Source organism: Balaenoptera borealis (assembly GCF_965194805.1).
Source record: "Balaenoptera borealis genome assembly, chromosome: 1".
Taxonomy (NCBI): Eukaryota; Metazoa; Chordata; class Mammalia; order Artiodactyla; family Balaenopteridae; genus Balaenoptera; species Balaenoptera borealis.
In genome coordinates, this window is record NC_138860.1 from 113,783,307 (window position 1) to 113,802,703 (window position 19,397).

The 19,397-nt window shown below is 40.2% G+C and overlaps 1 protein-coding gene across 14 annotated transcripts in view; it reads left to right on the forward strand.

Annotated features, from left to right (window-relative positions):
• TGFBR3 (transforming growth factor beta receptor 3) overlaps window positions 1–19,397 on the forward strand; it is a 199,962-nt gene that overhangs the window by 64,122 nt on the left and 116,443 nt on the right. Inside the window, exon 1 of one of the 14 annotated variants that reach the window (XM_082383852.1) lies at window positions 15,886–15,907. The exons of the other annotated variants lie outside the window; for them this stretch is intronic. The gene's annotated coding sequence lies outside the window, so the exon portion shown is untranslated. Of the gene's footprint in view, window positions 1–15,885; window positions 15,908–19,397 lie in introns of those variants that run through there. 14 annotated transcript variants of the gene reach the window in all.

The window sequence follows — 19,397 nt, forward strand, 5'->3', positions numbered from 1 at the left end:
CCTTTAAAAAAAAAAGAAAAAACCAAGGAAAAAGAGGAAATGATCCGGTTTTAAAAATCCTAATAGTGAAGAGTGAAAATATCAGATAGCAGCCAGGACTGTGGGGACACATATAAAAAAAATCAAAACTGAACCAATGGTGAAAAATCTCACTGTTCTTTGCTTGGTTGTGAAGACTCACGTATGTGCTCACACAACATAGTAAACACCTCACTGCACACGTAAGTACACACGCAGTCATGGATTTTCATGGTGGTGTGGTACAAGCTGTATTTGGTTATCATGAAGTACTAGTTTTATTTCTGCTGACCGCTTGCTGTGGAATCTTGGAAATGTCACTTATTCATTAATCAAATAATTTCATTAAAAAAATTTTTTATTTATTTTATTTTTGGCTGTGTTCAGTCTTCGTTGCTGCGCACGGGCTTTCTCTAGTTGAAGCGAGCGGGGCTACTCTTTGTTGTGGTATGCGGGCTTCTCATTTTGGTGGCTTCTCTTGTTGTGGAGCACAGGCTCTAGGCGCATGAGCTTCAGTAGTTATGGCATGCGGGCTCAGTAGTTGTGGCTCACAGGCTCTAGAGCACAGGCTCAGTAGTTGTGGCGCACGGGCTTAGTTGTTCCGCAGCACGTGGGATCTTCCCGGACCAGAGCTCAAACCCGTGTCCCCTGCATTGGCAGGCGGATTCTCAACCACTGCGCCACCAGGGAAGCCCCAAATAATTCCATTTAACAAATATTTATTGAATGCTGATTATGTTCAAGGCCCTATCTAGGTGCTGTGGAGGGTTAGATCAATCAGAAAACATGTTGTGTGACTTTAATATGCTTAGATGCTGGGGGAATCATGAAGAAACGCTCAGCGTTGCAGCTTGCTGCTATGGTCCATGCCCATGAGGGAAGAACCAGCCTGCTGCAGGAATTCAGAGGAAAGGGCATGGTTGTGTCTAGCTGAAAGAGGCTTCTTAGAGGCAGTGAATACCATTGAGGTGGGCTTTAAAGGCCGGGTGGGCTTTTAGAGATGGAGAGTGAAGATTAATTGCCAGAGCTGGGGAAGCATGAGGCCTTTTGGATGACCAGGCCACAGAAGAAAGTGGGGCTCTGTTTTGGTATGTGCTGACCATCAAGTTAAACTGTGTCTTAATTTCTCTAGTCCTCAGTTTCCTCCTCTGCAAAAAAGACGGTTGAAATTTCTTTTTGTTCCAGTGTGCCAAAGAAAGAAAGAGAGGATTATGTTTGTGGCCAGGCATGCCAACTGCCACTGGTCTTAGGCCTTAGTGCTTGAAAACAAATAGGATTTTAGCCCTTTATAAAAAGTAGACATCAAAAGGCTTTCTCCCCCACCACTTCTTTCTTTCTTTCTTTTTTTTTTTTAAGGTATAATCATGCTACTTTGATACACTTATATATTGTAATATGGTTGCTGTCCCTTTATTTTATTTCTTTTTAAGATTTTTTTGATGTGGACCTTTTTTTTTTAATTAATTGATTAATTTATTTATTTTTGGCTGTGTTGGGTCTTCGCCTCTGTGCGAGGGCTTTCCTTAGTTGTGGCAAGCGGGGGCCACTCTTCATCGCGGTGCACGGGCCTCTCACTATCGCGGCCTCTCTTGTTGCAGAGCACAGGCTCCAGACGCACAGGCTCAGCAGCTGTGGCTCATGGGTCCAGTTGCTCCATGGCATGTGGGATCTTCCCAGACCAGGGCTCGAACCCGTGTCCCCTGCATTGGCAGGCAGACTCTCAACCACTGCGCCACCAGGGAAGCCCTCTTTCTTTTTTTAAAAATTATTTTCACCCCCTTTTTATTATTTTCTTATTTTAGCATCTTTATCACTAGGATACTATTTACTATAGGATGGGCTTGTGGAAACTTATTTGGTAAAAAGGGGAAAAAACCTAAGTGATGTGTCAAGCCTTTTTCATGAATGGCGCAGAAATCCAAATTTACATACTGTAGTTTAAGTTGAAAGATTTGTTAGTGAAGTATTATTTCAAACATCTCTATATGCATCTATAAAAGGAGAAAAGCCAAGACAGAGGAAGATGTGAACATCAAGTACATTCACATTTTTCCCCTATTATCAGTAGCATCCTTCAGAAAGTACTGATTAAAAGTGAAGGCCGTTTCCAGTTCTTGGTTTACTTGCCTCATATCACACTAAGTCAAGGCTAAGCTGGGGGCCACCTTCCAGAAAGCACAGACTTCCTTTATGGTTGGAAATAATCCATATTTTGTTTGACCTTCAGAATACTCATGGCCTTGCTGGAATATATGGGCCAACATTTGTCCTGGCAAGGCCAGGGCAGTTTAAGTTTGGTGTCTTCAGGGATTGCTTTATAGGCCATTAAAAGCAGTGGGAGGAAGGTGACGGACGATAGTAACTCAGACATTTGCATCCTTTCTGACTAAAAAATCAAGTGGGTGATTTAAAACAGGCAGTATTTGAAAACAAACAAACAAAAAAACTTCTTGCAGTTCCTATTTGTCTAAACCTCTGAGAACTCTCTCAAGGTCAGAGTGTTCTTTTGCAAATGACCTTGTCATGAAGAGGGGATTGCATCTCATTTATTACACTGTGCTAATATCTGCAATCCTCTTCTGACTGTCAAATATGGACCATGGAAAGAGTACAATTTCCATGCCTTTTGAACAATATGTTCTTCGTGATGCTTTGTTTGTAAAAATATTGTCAGATGGTTAGGATTTGCCTTAGCATACTAATATTAACTGGAATTAGGCCTCATGATAGCTTTTTTTGCTTAGGCCAGAGGCAGAGTCCAAAGCTTAAGAGTTAAAAGTTATTGTTCTGTTTATTTTTTCCCTTTAATAGATGGCACTTTTTCTTCCCTTCCAATTTTATTGAGATATAATTGACATACGGCACTGTGTAAGTTTAAGGTGTACAGCATAATAATTTGACTTACATACATCATGAAATGATTACCACAATAAGTTTAGTGAGCATCCATCATCTAAGATACAAAATAAAAGAAAAAGAAAAAGAATTTTTCTCCTTGTGTTGAGAACTCTTAGGATATACCCTCTTAACAACTTTCACATATAACATACAACAGTGTTGATTATTGGGTTGGTCAAAAAGTTCATTCAGTTAATGAATATGTTCAATAAAGTTCTTGGTGAAAATGAAAAATATGTCTTTTATTTTTACTTAAAACCAAACGAACTTTTTGGCCAATCCAATATATTAATCATTATACATTACATCCTAGTTCTTATTTATCTTATAACTGAAAGTTTGTACCTTTTGTCTTCATCCAATTTCCCCTCCTCCCACCCCTCTTATTATTCTTATTTTAAAGCAAATACATAACTAGAGTTATTGTTGTATACTGGGTTTTTGAGTACTTAGGTCAGTATTTCCCACTACTTAGGGCCAGTTTGGTTCTGTCAGATGTGTTGTTGCAAAGATGATAAATGATAAGGTAATCAGGGATTAGATGGATTCATATGTGGCAACATGAAGATATTGTCTTTAATAAGAATATCCATTATATGGGCATAATTGAAAATAATCATAATTTAGTTGAAATCCTGTATAAATTTAGGGGAAAAAAGTAAAATAATTACTTTTTTTTCTGTTCATATAAAGGGATATAAAAGAATGCATGTAATTAAATGTCTTAATGCTTCATTTTGCTTTTGATGTGCTCGCACCAGGTGAAGTTATACTTGAATGTTAACGCTCATAGCGTGAGTCTAAAGTTTCAGTTGCAGCCAATAGATGGGAACCACGGTTTCTAGTGATTTTCAAAATACAATCCCATAAAGATGAAGAGACCCCACAACTGAAACAGGTGGTGTGCTCAGTTTAAGTGAACATTTGGGAGTCCAGAAAGAATCCGACACTGTCTCATCACTGTCAGAAGTGATTCCAACACCACCACTGTGCACCAGCCCATGTTGTTGGCCGTTACTTGTATGGATGTTTGCTGTTCACTCAATGACAAAAGCAAAATAGCCCCCCGCCCAAAAAAAAGGATATAAAAGAATATGTTATACACTGTTAAGTTCACATATATATGTATTTTCTTTTTGCAGTTGAGAAAGCAAGATTGGTAAGTGAAGCTCAAGGGTTAGGTATGAAAAGTAATTGAGAAAAATGAGTAGAAAGAAAGAAAAATTGATGTTTTGATAATCTTTGTTAAATATGTTCTCAAAGACCAGCCTCAGATTTAAAGTAGTATGTACATGTAGACTTTGGCCTCCAGTAGTTTTTTTTTGTTTGTTTAAATAAATGTATTTATTTATTTATTTTATTTTTGGCTGCGTTGGGTCTTCCTTGCAGCGCACGGGCTTTCTCTAGTTATGGCGAGCGGGGGCTACTCTTCATTGCAGTGCACGGGCTTCTCATCGTGGTGGCTTCTCTTGCTGTGGAGCACGGGCTCTAGGCACGCGGGCTCAGTAGTTGTGGCTCACGGGCTCTAGAGCGCAGGCTCAGTAGTTGTGGCACACGGGCTTAGTTGCTCCGCAACATGTGGGATCTTCCCGGACCAGGGCTCGAACCTGTGTCCCCTGCACTGGCAGGCGGATTCTTAACCACTGCGCCACCAGGGAAGTTACTCCAGTAGTTTTTTGATAGGAATTCAGCCTTGAGTTGAACTTTGAGATACATTCTTTTCTTTTCTTTTTTCTTTTTAATTACCAAGCAACCAATCTTTTGTAGTTTGTTGATCTATTTTCTCCTCTTACTCTCTATTGCTTTCTGCAGGCACTGCTGTTTATTCTGGAATGCTGGGCATCCATATGTAGAATTAGGGTTTGCCCGCCTCTGTCTTAACCAGGAATGGAGAAAATCTGACCCAATATTTTAATTCACAAGTTGAAATGGACTCAACGGGGTCCTAATCCAGTTCTTTGGTCTAAGCTCCAATTTCTAAAGCCCCCATTTCTTTATGTAATAAGTACATGAGTTACTGCTGTTTAGGCTTCTCTACTCCTCTGTCTTTGCTTAGCCTTCTGTCTTCAGGTGTTGAGGAAGGGTCTTATCACAGCCAGCTTCTTTGCTTGTCAATGGATTTTATAACAAAGCTATTAAGTCCAAACTCTTTGTTAAGCAAATCCAGTTCATTAATCTATTATATAGATATCTCACTTTATAAGAATTATAGAATTCTTAAAGAATTATAAGCTTATAGAATTCTTTGCTACCCATTATGTTAGTTCATTTTAGCAAGGCAGGTAGTATTAGCCCCAGTTTACGGGGAGGAAACTAAGTGAGGTGGCCCAGGTCAAGAAACTCATTAGTGGTAGAGCTTAGAGTAGAACCCAAGTCTCTAAATCCAAGTTCAACCTTCTTTCTTCTGTGTTTCTATGGTCCATATGGTATGTTATGAGCTTCTTTTTTGATGGGAGAAGGTAGGATGGTAGGGAAAAAACTGGTTCATTCCTATTGATTTTTCTTATGTTTATTAGTAATTTCTTTATATTTGTATAGCATTTCCTGATTTAATTTAAAAAAACCCAAAAACCCTTTCATTGTTTTCCTAACAACCCTGGGGATTAGCTAGGACAAGTATTTTCCTTATTTTGTCTTATTTTTTTTTAAGGTTTTTTGTTTGTTTGTTTAATGTGGACCATTTTTAAAATCTTTATTGAATTTGTTACAATATTGCTTTTTTTTTTTTTTTTTAATGTTTTGGTCTTTTGGCCACGAGGCATGTGGGATCTTAGCTCCCTGACCAGGGATCGAACCCACAACCCCTGCGTTGGAAGGCGAGGTCTTAACCACTGGACCGCCAGAGAAGTCCCCTATCCTTATTTTAAAGATGAGAACACTGAGGCTCAGTGAAGTGAAATGTTATTAGTTGAATTGGAGCCATAGCCCAGACCAGGTTGGACTAAGACTAAAGTGAATTAGAATTAAATGTGAGCCTTTCCTTTCTGTAACATACATGGAGCCTCTATAGTGTGTCAGTTGCCATGTTAGATGTCGTGGATTTAAAAATACCTGTTTTTAGGAGTTTGGGAGTAACAATATACACACTACTATATATAAAATAGATAACCAACAAGGACCTACTGTATAGCACAGGGAGCTAGCCTCAATATTTTGTAATAACCTATAAGGGGAAAAGAATCTGAAAAAGATGAATGAATATACATATAACTGAATAACTTTGCTATACACCTGAAACTAACACAACATTGTAAATCAACTAACTATACTTCAATTTGAAAAAATTAAAAAGAAAAAAAAACACCTGTTTTAAAATTGGCCACAGTACGTCAGAGGTTTTTAGAGTTTGTGGGGTGGTGCTGGGGGTTACTTTTGTTTAAGGAAATCATTTCTCTAGTATGGAGGAGGGAGTAAATTTGGAAGACATTATGTTACAGAACTGCAGCCAGATATATGTTTACTTTTGTGAGTGCCTGTTTTATTTGCTGGTTTATTCATTTCTATGCATTAGGATAGAAAAATAAATATAGTTCTGTTTTGGCTCCCTGAAATAGTTTTTATATTTTCTGGAATTTCCTCACTTATTGTCTTTAATATTCCAGAGTTTTACTATGACTCATTTTGGCCATCCAATAATAGAAGAAGTAGGTGTAGGCCTGTTTGAAGAGGCTCCTTAAGTAATTTGGGGGAAATATGTTTTTGAAGTCTGTAAATGTTAATTTTTGCTTGGTGTCGAGATTTGTGTCATGGGTATCAGTTTTGCATGTTCTTATATGTTTTGGATGGGAGAGGATGAAAAGTTATGCTAAAAGAGCTTAGTTTAATTTTTCTCTTTGGCTCAAATATGTGGTTTTACCATAAACTACTGAAAGTTTCCTGTTCTTGTTTGATAAAAAGGCCACTTCCATTCATTGTTTCCCTGCAACTTCCCATACTTTTCACAGTAAAAAAGGTTGAAATTGAGGATAAATTATGAGTTATCTCTGGGAGCAAAGAAACTCTATTTCATTTCAGGAAAAAGCTTAAAAAAGTGAGCCTCCCTGAGTCTGAAACTGCAGTAGTCCTCATTATATGCCTTTCCATACATAATCATGGTTTGTGAGGAGTTCATTCTGATCCGTCACTCAAACTAACATGAGAAGGCAGGGAAGAGTCATGTCATGACTTGATTTTAGAAAGCCACAGGATAGTATCACTGTCCTGTACAGGGGCTTTTTGAGTGGCTTTGTTGTGTGTTTTCTTTGTGAAATGGCACTGTCCAGCACATAGCCTGCCCTGCGCTGTATTTATACCGTGGATCATTTGTACTGACTGGGAATAGGGACCACTGGTGGGAGTGTCTGATCACCCTGACGGTGTCTGCTAGCATTGAGGGGAGAGTGAAGACGGAAGGAATGGTAGTTACACGTTCCATTGAGAACGGCGAATGTGAAAATGATGCTAAAATTGTAATTAATTGGGGATGTGCAGGTTAAATATCTCTTCATCCTGAAAACTAAAAAGAGGAGGAGATATCATGAGAACTTTACATATATACACGAGACCTAATCATATATTTGCTTTCACCTCTTCTTGAAAAGATAAAATTTCAAAAGTGCTTGAAGCCCTAGAGCACTAGGAGAATAGGGCTTTTAGCACAGTGGTTGTGTGAACTAAATTCCCAACAGTTCACCCTTAGTGTGTAAGCTTCGCTTTCTTTGATGCTTGCCATTCAAATTAGATTAGTGTGGACAGTGTCTCTAATATTGTTGCTAATGTTGTCACTCACGTTATTATACGTGGTCAATTCTACACCAGGTTTGTGTATCTGGAGCACATGAAGGAAGCCAAAATGTTTGGTGAGTTACAAGGAAGATAGCTGTCAAAAGCCCATATAAGTTACTCTGGAGGGGGGATGGCCCTCATCCAGAGCTTGCTGACTTACAATTGAGTATAAAAGATAGCATGTCATGGGCTTGAGGCAGAGACACAGGCTTGCAGCCAGAGTTGAGAAAAACAGAAGTATAGAAAGTATAAGCAGAACTATAAAACAGGGAAATATGGGACCATTTGATGTAGAGATAAAAACTAAAATACCACACCAAGTTTAATAAACTGTAATTAGTATTCATAATGATGACCCTATGTCCTCAAAAAAAAAAAGAATTATTAATAAGTGATATTTAGGATGCTCAAAATATATAAGATGACCATGAAGTAATTATGTATGTAGTATGTTTTAGGTAGACTTACCTTAGAAATGACAGAAGTCACTTTCTTGAAAAGGAGTGAAGCCTTAGTTGTTTGGAAGATTTGCTTATGTGGGCTATCTCATTGCTAGTCAGTGCTAATTAATGAGGCATTGATTGTGTGGCAGTGAGGTGGTTTTTTGGGCCAGTTGCAGTAGGTGGGAAGAAGGGAGGGAGAATGATATAAAATACTGAGAGAAGGAATTAATTATTACTGTAAATAATGGATTAGTGTAGTTTTGGTATATTTTTCTGTGCAGATCTTGGAACAAAGCCCTTTTTGTTTTAGGAACTGGCATGCAAAGGATTTTATTTTCAAACTGACCATTTGAAAGTATTAGAACTTGTCTCCACATGAGAAAAGGTGAATTCCTTCTGGCAGAGTGGTCTCCGAAAGTTCACTTGAGAGGAAAAGAGAGGAGCTAGTTGATCCAGAGTGGAAAAACACCGAAGAAAAGTTTTCCCCAAAATAACACACAGATTTCAGGAAAACAAAAATTGCTTTGATTTAATGTGACAAACTAAAAAAAAAAAGTTGAGCTTTGAAACATCATATGACACATCTGTTTTGAAAGGTTGCTTTGTCAGATACAGCTGTGTGTTTTACAGTACTTTATTGTGTGTGGAGTTTTATCATGAGCATGCTCAGTAGATATCTTTCTGAACAGGTATCTCATTTATCCCAATTTTAAAATTTGGGGGGAGAGTTTATTAAACAACAGTACATTAATTTATTTTATATTTATCTTTAGGTTAAATGCAATGTGATTGAATCAAACCCCTCTCTTTTAGCCTTTTGTTAAACTGATAGCTCTGTTTAGATTTTATCCTTTCAGAAGTTGCTTATTGACCCAGGAATATCCAAAACTTTTGATTTATTGCATGGCATGTTTTAAAAAATTGAGATCACAGATTTACCTAAATACCTTTAGCAAACCAATGCCACTTTGTTTTTTTGCCTTCGTACCTACAGTAATGTAAATTATTGGTTTAAAAGTAAAAAAAAAAAAAAAAAAAACTTCCAATTGTAGAAAGGAGTTTTTGTGCATACTAGATATAATTGCCTAGATCCTTGAATGAAATTCACTATAGAGTGTATTTCCTCTATTTTTAATGAGGCTGTATAAGAAAAGTTATGCACCTATGCTTTTTGTAAAATAACTCTTGAAGTCACTGACCCTTGCTTTATAATAGGCCTCTTAAATTCAGACTTAGGAAGAATATTTTCTTATCAAAAGAACTGATTTGTTTCCTTTTTATGAGATCTTGGAAACATCACATTTTCTTTTCTACCTCGACTGCTAGGAAACTCAGAGCTAGGTCTGGTGCTCAAATGAAGTTGTTTCCTAAGTTCTTCAATAAGGTTTTGTTTTGGTTTGGTTTTTTTCATATCCACTTTTTAATTGATTGGCAGCTGAAGTTTTCTGGGCCTGTTTTTTTTATTTTTCTTTTTTTAATTTTTTATTACCAGCCCCTCAATTTCCTTTCTAGAAGTAGTTGAGTATATAAATAATAAAGGAATATATAGCATGACATTTTGGTTGGATCAGTAATTTTCTAGGAATAGAGCCCATTAAAACTGGGGACTCTGGTCAGACCTGTCTTGGTACATTAATTTTGCATCTCTGGGACCAGAAGCCAGGGCAGAACTTACCTAAAAATTAGGAGGAATTGGAAGCAAAGGTCTTTTTACCAAAGATTTTATAGAGGCCTCAAACTCTCAGGGTATCGAACAGTGAGGGTATCGAACTACATGGTACCAAAGTTCCTTTAAACTCTAATATTCTATGCTTCCTAATGCAAAAGGAGGTTGAGATAGGTTAAGAAGTATTTTTTTCAGAACATATTCCATAGTTGGAGAGATGGTAATAATTATAGTTATATGACAGTAGAAATGAGTTAATCCTAAGAACAGGTTTTGTTTGTTTGATTGAAGAATTCATTACTCAACAAGTCTTTGTGAACACCTGCCTTATGCCAGGCACCATGCCAAGCACCTGGGTGTATAGAGAGTTAGCAAAAGGAACATGGTCCCTGCCTTCATGGGGTTTCCAGCTAAGTAGAAGACACACAAACACATGCCAGAATAAATGAAACAATAGGTTTATAACTAAAAGCTGATACTGGGTATAAAGGAAAAGTGTAATAGGTATGACAGGCTTATGGAGTCGCTAAATTTAATCAGGTATGAAAATGTGGTTCTGGGCCAGGGCTGGTTAGCTGGGCACAATCCTTCTGTTTTTCGAAGGTGTGTTGTCCCTCGGTCTACACTGAGAAGTCCTATCAATGGTGGTGTTTGATTGGCCCATAACTACTGTGAACCTTGGAAATTTCAGCTCCATCAATACTCCTGAGCCTTTTGGCTTCACTGTGAAAGGAGCAAGAGCACATTAGTTCTTCATAGATTTCTCTACAAACTATCAGCTGTTTCTTTCTTAACAGAAGCACCTGAGCAGCGAGCTAGCTTGCTTGAGGAAGGACTATGGTTTCGTATTGTAATTGGATTTGACGTATCACTGATGCTTGGTGATTTGGCATTCCTGTTAAGCATTCCTGCATTCCTTTAACAACCAATTGTTGAGTGCCCTGACTATATATAAAATCCTTAAAGTAAATGTAGTTTAGTTCATGGCCCAGTTTGTACATATGGCTGTAATTAGTAATATTTTGCATGGCCAAACCAAAAGTTGGTAGATTTTCCTTTTTTTAATCTCTTGCCTCCTATTTATTTTTATTTTTATTTTTTTTTTTAAATTTTATAGCTACTTTATTTATTTATTTATTATTTATTTTTGGCTGTGTTGGGTCTTCGGTTCGTGCGAGGGCCTTCTCTAGTTGCGGCAAGCGGGGGCCACTCTTCATCGCGGTGCGGGGACCGCTCTTCATCGCGGTGCGCGGGCCTCTCACTATCGCGGCCCCTCCCGTTGCGGGGCACAGGCTCCGGACGCGCAGGCTCAGTAGTTGTGGCTCACGGGCCCAGCTGCTCCGTGGCATGTGGGATCTTCCCAGACCAGGGCTCGAACCCGTGTCCCCTGCATTAACAGGCAGATTCTCAACCACTGCGCCACCAGGGAAGCCCTTGCCTCCTATTTATAATCAGGACCAGTGGTTACAGCCTTTGATTCAACTCCCGAACAGTTGTGGTTTCCCCCTTCCGTCCTTTCTGACCATTCCCCCACTTACAGCTTCTTGTCTTGCCACTTAACCCAGACCCTGCACCCCAGCCCTAACCGAGGGCTCACCAGTCCCCGAGAATGCTTGTTGCAGCGTGTTATACCTCTGTGTTTCTGTGCATGTCCTTACCTCTGTTTTCTCCCATTTATTTCTTTCTCATCAGACACCAGTTTACTAGAGGTAAAAAAGAAAAAAGAAAAGAAAAGGAAAGAAAATTAGTTTAGCGACTATCTTAAGTACAAGTTGAGGTCTGAGAGACAAACAAATTTGGTGACATTATCCCTCAGGGTTAATGAGGAGTGGCTTTCCAGCCCTGCAAGTTTCACTTTACCATAAAATGTTGCATTAGTAGGAATTAAATTATAATTTTTATTGGTTACGTACCTAAACTGAATTTAATATTTTGACTCCAGATCAATTATTTTCCTTTTAATAAAGAAGTATTCTTAAAAAAAACCTATTTTGTGTATCTCAAAAACACAGTAGGAGAAAACAGATTTCATTTTCTTCCATCCTCCAGATCTTCAGATTTGTTCTTGGTCCCTGTGCTGAACCATTTAGGCAGTAACATTCCATAAATTCTAATCTCCTCATAAATGAATTCTGTAGCCGGTTTTCTCTTCATTCCCAGCTTCCTTTAGACTTGTCCAAAAAACAGGAACAAGTGCACCATCTTATCGATGGAAAGTAAATGATGAGAAAGTTGGCCAAGATAGTGCCAGATTACTGTCTTTCTGGATTGTGGGAATTCCCTGGAGGCAGAAACATGGCCTGTTCTCACCTTTGGGAGCTGTACTTCCAGATTGTGCTCAGAGAATAGGAATTTTTACCCTAATACTGAACATAGTTTTATTTTAATCCTCCCCAGGGCAATTCTTAGAAATAATTTTTGGGGAGTAATGGCTAGGGAGTAGTATGAGAACATCTTATCTTAGATATTTTATTAATCATTCTAAAAGCTCATAAAGAAAACATTTTTTCAATTGGAGAAAATATTTTCATTTATTTATTTCTCCCCCCCCCCAGGGGGCTTTATGTCTCTAATAGTAAGTGAAATTTGTAAAGTATTTGCATGTATAGGGTTTCATTTGATCTATGAGTCGAGCCTGTCATAAAGTAAGAGAAAGAGAGATTATGGGAATCTTAAAGACAAGGTCAAACACCTAATAGTTGGCAGACCTGGATTTAGAATGCAGTTCTTGGATCTCCTGGTCCAGTGCTCCTCCTGTACCACTATGTCTCTAATGCAAGGACTCTTCTCTTGCAATGCCCAGTGGTGACTTCTGGGACGTGCTCCTTCTGCTACCTTTTCTCTTCAGGTTATAAAAAAATATGAAACAAAACAACCCCACATCCTCACAGAGTTGGGTAAATCCCCTCTGATACTTCTCCGTTGTATAGTGGTATCTTGCTTAGATGGAAGAGTAGAGTGCCCTTTATAGCTTGGCACTTCCCAACACTTGGAGAATTTAGATTCTTAAAGAAGCTCTGCCCACTGTTTCCCTTTGAGCATTTAAAGACACAACTTGAACACAGGAAGTTCTTCAACATGGTTGTACCATGATTTCAACGCAACAATATGCAGCTATGCAATGGCTTTTGGCCCAAGAAGTTGGCGGTTGACTTCTTGGAAGAGGGTTGGTTTGTCAAGAGAAAGGTTTGGATTTAGATATTCACTTGGAGAATGAATGAAACTACGATAAGATATGCTTAAGGAATTGTTCTGTTTAAAAAAAAAAATCTGGCTGTTTTTTCCTGAGAAATCCACAGTACAGGTTTTAGAACGTTATACGCTCTTCTGCCTATCTTTTTCCTATCAAGGATAAGCTTCAGCCGTAAGCCAGGTTTTATTGTTGAAAAACCCAGGTGGGAGCTGTGGTAGAAGGCCCCCCTTTGGATTTTAATGGTGGTGCATTCCACAGCTCCATCCCCAAGGAGCTGTAGCTCCAGTGAGTTGTAATGTAAGATGGTATAAACACGAACATATGTTGTGTACACTGCGTGAGCTTGGGGCCTTCCAGGTGCTTTTTCCTGGACCTTTGTTTTTGCATCATATCCTGATGCTTGTCAGGTTCCCTCTCATAAAGCTCAGTTAGAGCCAGGCTGTGCTGTTGGCCGAGAAATCACCTTGGGTGTCCTTTCTTACAGATTCTTGCATCCTGTGGAGGTAGAAGGGATTTTCAGCTCAGGGGCAGAGTAGATCCTGCGGTGCCAGTTCCACAGTCTGTGGGAGTTTGTCCCTCTTCGCAGCTGACAGCTTTGCGGAAGTCCCTGTGGGACAATAACAGAAACCCTTATTAGCCAATGGTGTTGTTGGAATAAAATCTCCCCACTGAAGTGTCTTGGTCCCAGACTATAATGTTACCCCTTGATTCCCTCTGCATCTTTACCACTTTTATTACAGCTGAACACACGCTCCTCATTAGTACTCTGGGTGATACGGGGAATCAGTGTGCTGGAAATTATGTGGAATAGGTACCAGATGTTTGTGTCAACTTGGTATGCATTGGTGTTTAGAATGCTTAAGGATCCCACTTATTAAATGTGAAAATTACTTACTATACCTTCCCCTAAACAATAACTCTCCCCCTCCCCAACCCCCAATATTTTTCTTTGTGTTGCATGAGGTGTGATATTAATTTCTTTGGGGACAGATTAAATTTAATGTGTGTGCAGCAAATGCATCTGTTCCCAAATGCTTTGTCTGCATTTTGTCAAGTCTGAGGGCTGGCCTGCAGCCAGTGGGGATGTGGGGTTCTGTAACTGAGACTGGAATGCTATGTTGCAGCTAAAGGATATAATGAAAGGGTGAGTCCGTTTACATTTTTTTCTTTAAGTGGAACTGGGAAGTTAGACATTCATGTTATAGCCAGACCTTAGGAACATTTCCCATGTGTGCAGATAAGCAAGCATTAGTGAGAAAGAGGAAGACAGTTGGTAAAATGAGAAATGAGCTTGTGCTTTCTCATTAAATTTATGAAGTCTTTTAAGTCAACCAAAAGGTTGCAAGTGTGAACCAAGCAGTTTATTTCATTATATTTTATTTTATTAGACATGAATTAATGTCTGTGTTTGGCTAAGGCATTGGCCTGTTCATCGAGTCCTGAGGTGAAGGACTGGAGAATGCAGGACAGAAGCAGGCAGTGCCTTGTCATGGGAAGAACTTGGATCTGGAGTCTGAGAGACCCCAGATTCGAATCCCACCCTGCCACTTACTGATGGTATGTGACCTTTGGTAAGTTGCTTAACCTCTCTGAGGCCCAGTTTCCACCACTGTAAAGTGGGAGTTTTAGCACAATCTCTACAGTGGTGTTATGAGGATTAGAAACAATGTGTACACAGCATGTGGCTCAGAGAAGGTGCACGAGAACTGTTTTCATGAAGAATTAAGCCCTCGCTTATCACAGGGGTCCCACCATATGCTTCAGTGTTCCTCCAGGTGGCCCAGCTGCTGAACAGAGGGCTCTGCTTGGTGAAGGAGGCCACTTGGTCAGGGCCAGCTGGTGAGTTTCTCACCACAGGGTGTACTTGAATTTGTGCTGCCTTCAGGGCAGTGAACGTTTTTACTCAATAGAAGTAGCATTTTATAGATGAATAGGGGCTGTGTGTCTGTCCTGGCGGCCAAGGAGGGTGTACTGAGCAGGAAAAACAGAGTCTGACTTAAGTTGGATTCTTTTGGGAATTACCCCCAAAGAATTCTGGACAGGCCATGTACTAGATGTCTGGAATAAACAGAAATATCCAGATTGGGAGGCAACAGTGAGGAACATCTCTGGGGGTGTGTTACTGTCAGGAAGCACTTTACTGAAATATTCACCCAGCTCTGTGGCTTGCAGCAATTTACTTAGAGTGGGAATAATATCCGTTCTACCCACTTTACAGAATTTCTGTAAAACGCTTTTTAATTATAAAGTACAGTGCAAGGTTAACAGGAATGTTGCTTATGAATATTGTTGCTTTCAACCAGCATTTCTTTTTTTTGGCTGCGTTGGGTCTTCGTTGCTCCGCGTGGGCTTTCTGTAGTTGCAGTGAGCGGGGGCTACTCTTCATTGCGGTGCGCGGGCTTCTCACTGCTGTGGCTTCTCTTGTTGCGGAGCACGGGCTTTAGGCGCACGGGCTTCAGTAGTTGTGGCTCGCGGGCTCTAGAGCACAGGCTCAGTAGTTGTGACACACGGGCTTAGTTGCTCCGCGGCATGTGGGATCTTCCCGGACCAGGGCTCACACCCGTGTCCCATGTATTGGCAGGCGGATTCTTAACCACTGCGCCACCAGGGAAGTCCCTCAGCCAGCATTTCTTTCCTCTGTCATCTGTGCCCTGTTGATTCTTACTGTGGTAAAGTAGCTTTTGCTGTGCCACTCAGCGTCATCACCAGAGCATGTGCTCACTTGCCTCTGGAGTGTGGGGGAGAGATTGCTCAGGGGAAGAAGGGCTTTGGGTTTCTAGCAGTGGCCACAAGAGAAACTCCCAGCCCTCTGAGGCTGTCAGTGAGAGCCTAGCAGAGCTCACAGGTCACCACAAAAGTGAGGACTTGAGTCAGATAGGGTTTTGGAGCATGTTTTCCTGGTTTCTGAGCCTTTGTGACTGTGAGGTACTGTACTTGGGCCCCGTGGTGGTCGTGTGAGGATCACGGCCACCTGCCTACTTCAGGCTTGTGTGGTAGCGCCTGGGGAGGGGATCAACTCTTCCCAGGTGGAAGCTCTTCTGACTGGAGTTGGAGCTGGCATTGTGTGGGCGGCCTGCTGTGGACACCACCGTGAGGCCGGTGGGGAAGGATGGGAGACCAGTTTCTGGAGGCAGGCCGTGGCTGCAGGAGAGGGGCAGGAGGGCCTGGGGGCCGACCCAGGGGGTGGCAGGATGAGACCGGGGGTGTGCTGTGCTATGGGAGAGGGAGGATTGTTACGCCACCTGGAGAGAAGGGTCTTGCCAGACCGTGTTTGGCATGAGAGGACAAAAACAGGTTTGCATTTCCTGCCTTCTGTGACATTTGAGGGTGGGGAAGCCCTGATGAAGACTTGATCCTTAGCAACCAAAAACGTCACCTCCTTCAGCTCAGGATCGATTTTTTTCTCTTTACCGTAAGATCGAAGCTTTGGCTACTAGGTAAAGAGTCGAAGGAAGAACTCTAAGATAGAGTCTCCTATTGGTATGAAATCCTTTGCACATGGATCACCTCATTGTTCTTTCCCTTTTCCTCTCTTACTCCCTTCCGTCATTAATATTTGAGTGCATACTGTGTGCCAGACATTATGCTGGGCTAAGGGATACAGCAAAAAACAGAATGATTGGGTTCCTTTATTTTGTGGTATTTGTAGTCTTTGAGTGTATGCAGACGTTAAACAAATAATTGCACAAATAATTATATAAGTATAACCACATGAAGTGCAGTGAAGAGAAATAGAGAGTATGAAAAATGTATATCTAATGTTGTAAAAGAGGTAAGAGAAGCTTCCTTGAGAGATCTGAGTAGGAGTTCATCACACCAAGGCAGAGGAAAGGGATAGGAATGGTAGGGAAAGTGTTGCTGAAAGAAACCTTGTATGTGCAGGTCCCGGTGGGAAGAAGGTTGAAGTAAAATAAAACCTGTATATTAATTAACGCAGGTCAAGCTGTAAGTGTCAGAAAACTCAAAATAATATTGGCTTGAATAAGAGAAAAGTTACATGTGTTTCATATTAAGAAAAAGAAAAACAAAAAACAGTCCAGAGCTAATTCAACAGCTCCATGTTTATCATGACCCAGGCAACTTCTGTCTTATTGCTTTGTCGGACTCAGCATGTTGCTTCCATTTTATGGCCTAAAATGGCTGCTTTAGCTCTGTTCATCACATCTGTATTCCAACCAGCAGGAAGGAGGAAAGGGCAGAAGAGCACAACTCCTTCCTTTCTTAAGAAACTTCTTAGAAATTGCATGTATCACCTCTGGTTACATCTTATTAGCCAGAATTTCGTCACATGGCCATACCTAGCTGCAAGCATTAGCTAGAACTTCCAGTACAATGTTGAAAAGGAGTTATGAGAGGGGATGTCCTTGTCTTGTTGATCTTAGTGATCTTGATCTTAGTGAGAAGGCTTTTAGTTTCTCACCATTACATTAGCTGTGGGATTTTTTTGTACACGTTCTTTAGAATAGAAGTTCCCATCTGTTTCTAATTTGCTGAGTTTTTTTAATCACGAATGACTGTTAGATTTTGTAAAACGCTTTTTCTGCTTCTATTGATATGATCATGTGATTTTTTTTCTTTAGCCAGTTAGCGAGATAGATTATATTAATTGATTTTCAAATGTTGCATACCTAGGATAAACCCCGCTTGACTGTGGTGTATAATTCCTTGTATACATTGTTGGATTCGATTTGCTAATATTTTGTTGAGAATTTTTGTACCTATGTTCACAAGAGATATTGGTCTGTAGTTTTCTGGCAATGTCTAGCTCTGGTATTAGGGTAATGAGTTAGAATGAGTTAGGAAGTATTTGTTCCGCTGTTATCTTCTGAAAGAGATTGTAGAGAATTGGTATAATTTCTTCCTGAAATGTTCAGTAGAATTCACCAGTGAGCCCATCTGGGCCTAACATTTTTTTTTTTAATTGAAGTATAGTTGCTTTACAGTGTTGTGTTAGTTTCTGCTGTACAGCAAAGCGAATCGTTTATTCATATACATATACATATATCCATTCTTTTTTAGATTCTTTTCCCATATAAGTCATTACAGGATATTGAGTAGAGTTCTCTGTGCTTTATAGTAGGTCCTTATTAGTTATCTATTTTATATATAGTAGTGTGTATATGTCAATCCCAATTTCCCAATTTATCCCCCCCTTCCCCTCTGGTAACCATAATTTTGTTTTCTACATCTATGACTTTATTTCTGTTTTGTAAATAAGTTCATTTGTGCCTTTTTTTTTTTAGATTCCATATATAAGTGATATAAGTGATATCATATGATATTTGTCTTTCTCTGTCTGACTTACTTCACTCAGTATGACAATCTCTAGGTCCATCCATGTTGCTGCAAATGGCATTATTTTGTTCTGGGCCCAACATTTTTTAATGAAAACTTTCACTTTACAGAGATACTAGCCCTGGAGGCAGGTCTGAGTCTGAGGCCTTGAGCGACTGGGGCAAGCTTAGAAGGGTTACTTAAGTTCATTGAACTCACTTTCCTGTTCTTTACAATGAGGATAATACGACGCCTTATGGTGGTATTGAAAGGATGTATAGCACCTAGCACTGCCCAGCCTATAGTGAGCACTTAATGGGAGCTATTTATTTACTTACTTACTTGCTTACTTTCTTTACTTACTTACTAGACCAGACTGACATTGTGTGTTGAACTGTTGAAGGCACCATGTCTTATATACCCTTGGAGGATGGGGTAGATAGTTCCTGGTTTTTTCCTTTTCCTTTCCTTCCTTTCCTTCCCTTCCCCTCCCTCCCTTCCTTCCTTCCTTCCATTTTCTTTCTTCCTTTCTTTCTTTCTCTCTCTCTCTTTCTTTCTTTCTTTCTTCCGTCCCTCCCCCCCTCCCTCCCTCTCTTCCTTCCTTCCTTCCTTCCCTCCTTTCTGGGTCTTTTTGGCTTCAGGATGTATTAATAATATGTCTAACTTTTTTCTTTTTTAAACTTGGAGGACAAAAAAATGCATCAAGGCACCTCAACAACCAACACTACTCTAGTGTGTCTGATGGTCAGGGACACTCTATACTGAGCATATTTAAACATTGACCCCAGTGGGTCTCTTTAAAGTGCAGCTCTTCCGTCACTTGATCAGAGTGCGCCTTGTACATTGCTGTCTCTCTTTTTTTGACCTTAGACTGACTTGTATAACACATGGCTGGAGCTGCAGCCCATAAAGTGGGGGTCTGCCCTGTCTTAGACTCCGGTAGGACAGAGAACAGACACTCTTAAGGTGAAGAGTGCCCATTTTCAGTGCTGGGGGCATCCCGTCTCTGATTCCCTCCCCCTTTGGGTAAGACCTTATCCTCTGGTTTGTTGCCAGTGGGTTTTCCTCTCACCCAGTGTGGAGATGAGCAGTGTGGTGACTTAAGGAAGACCCTAATGGGTGATGGTGGTATGTAAGGAGG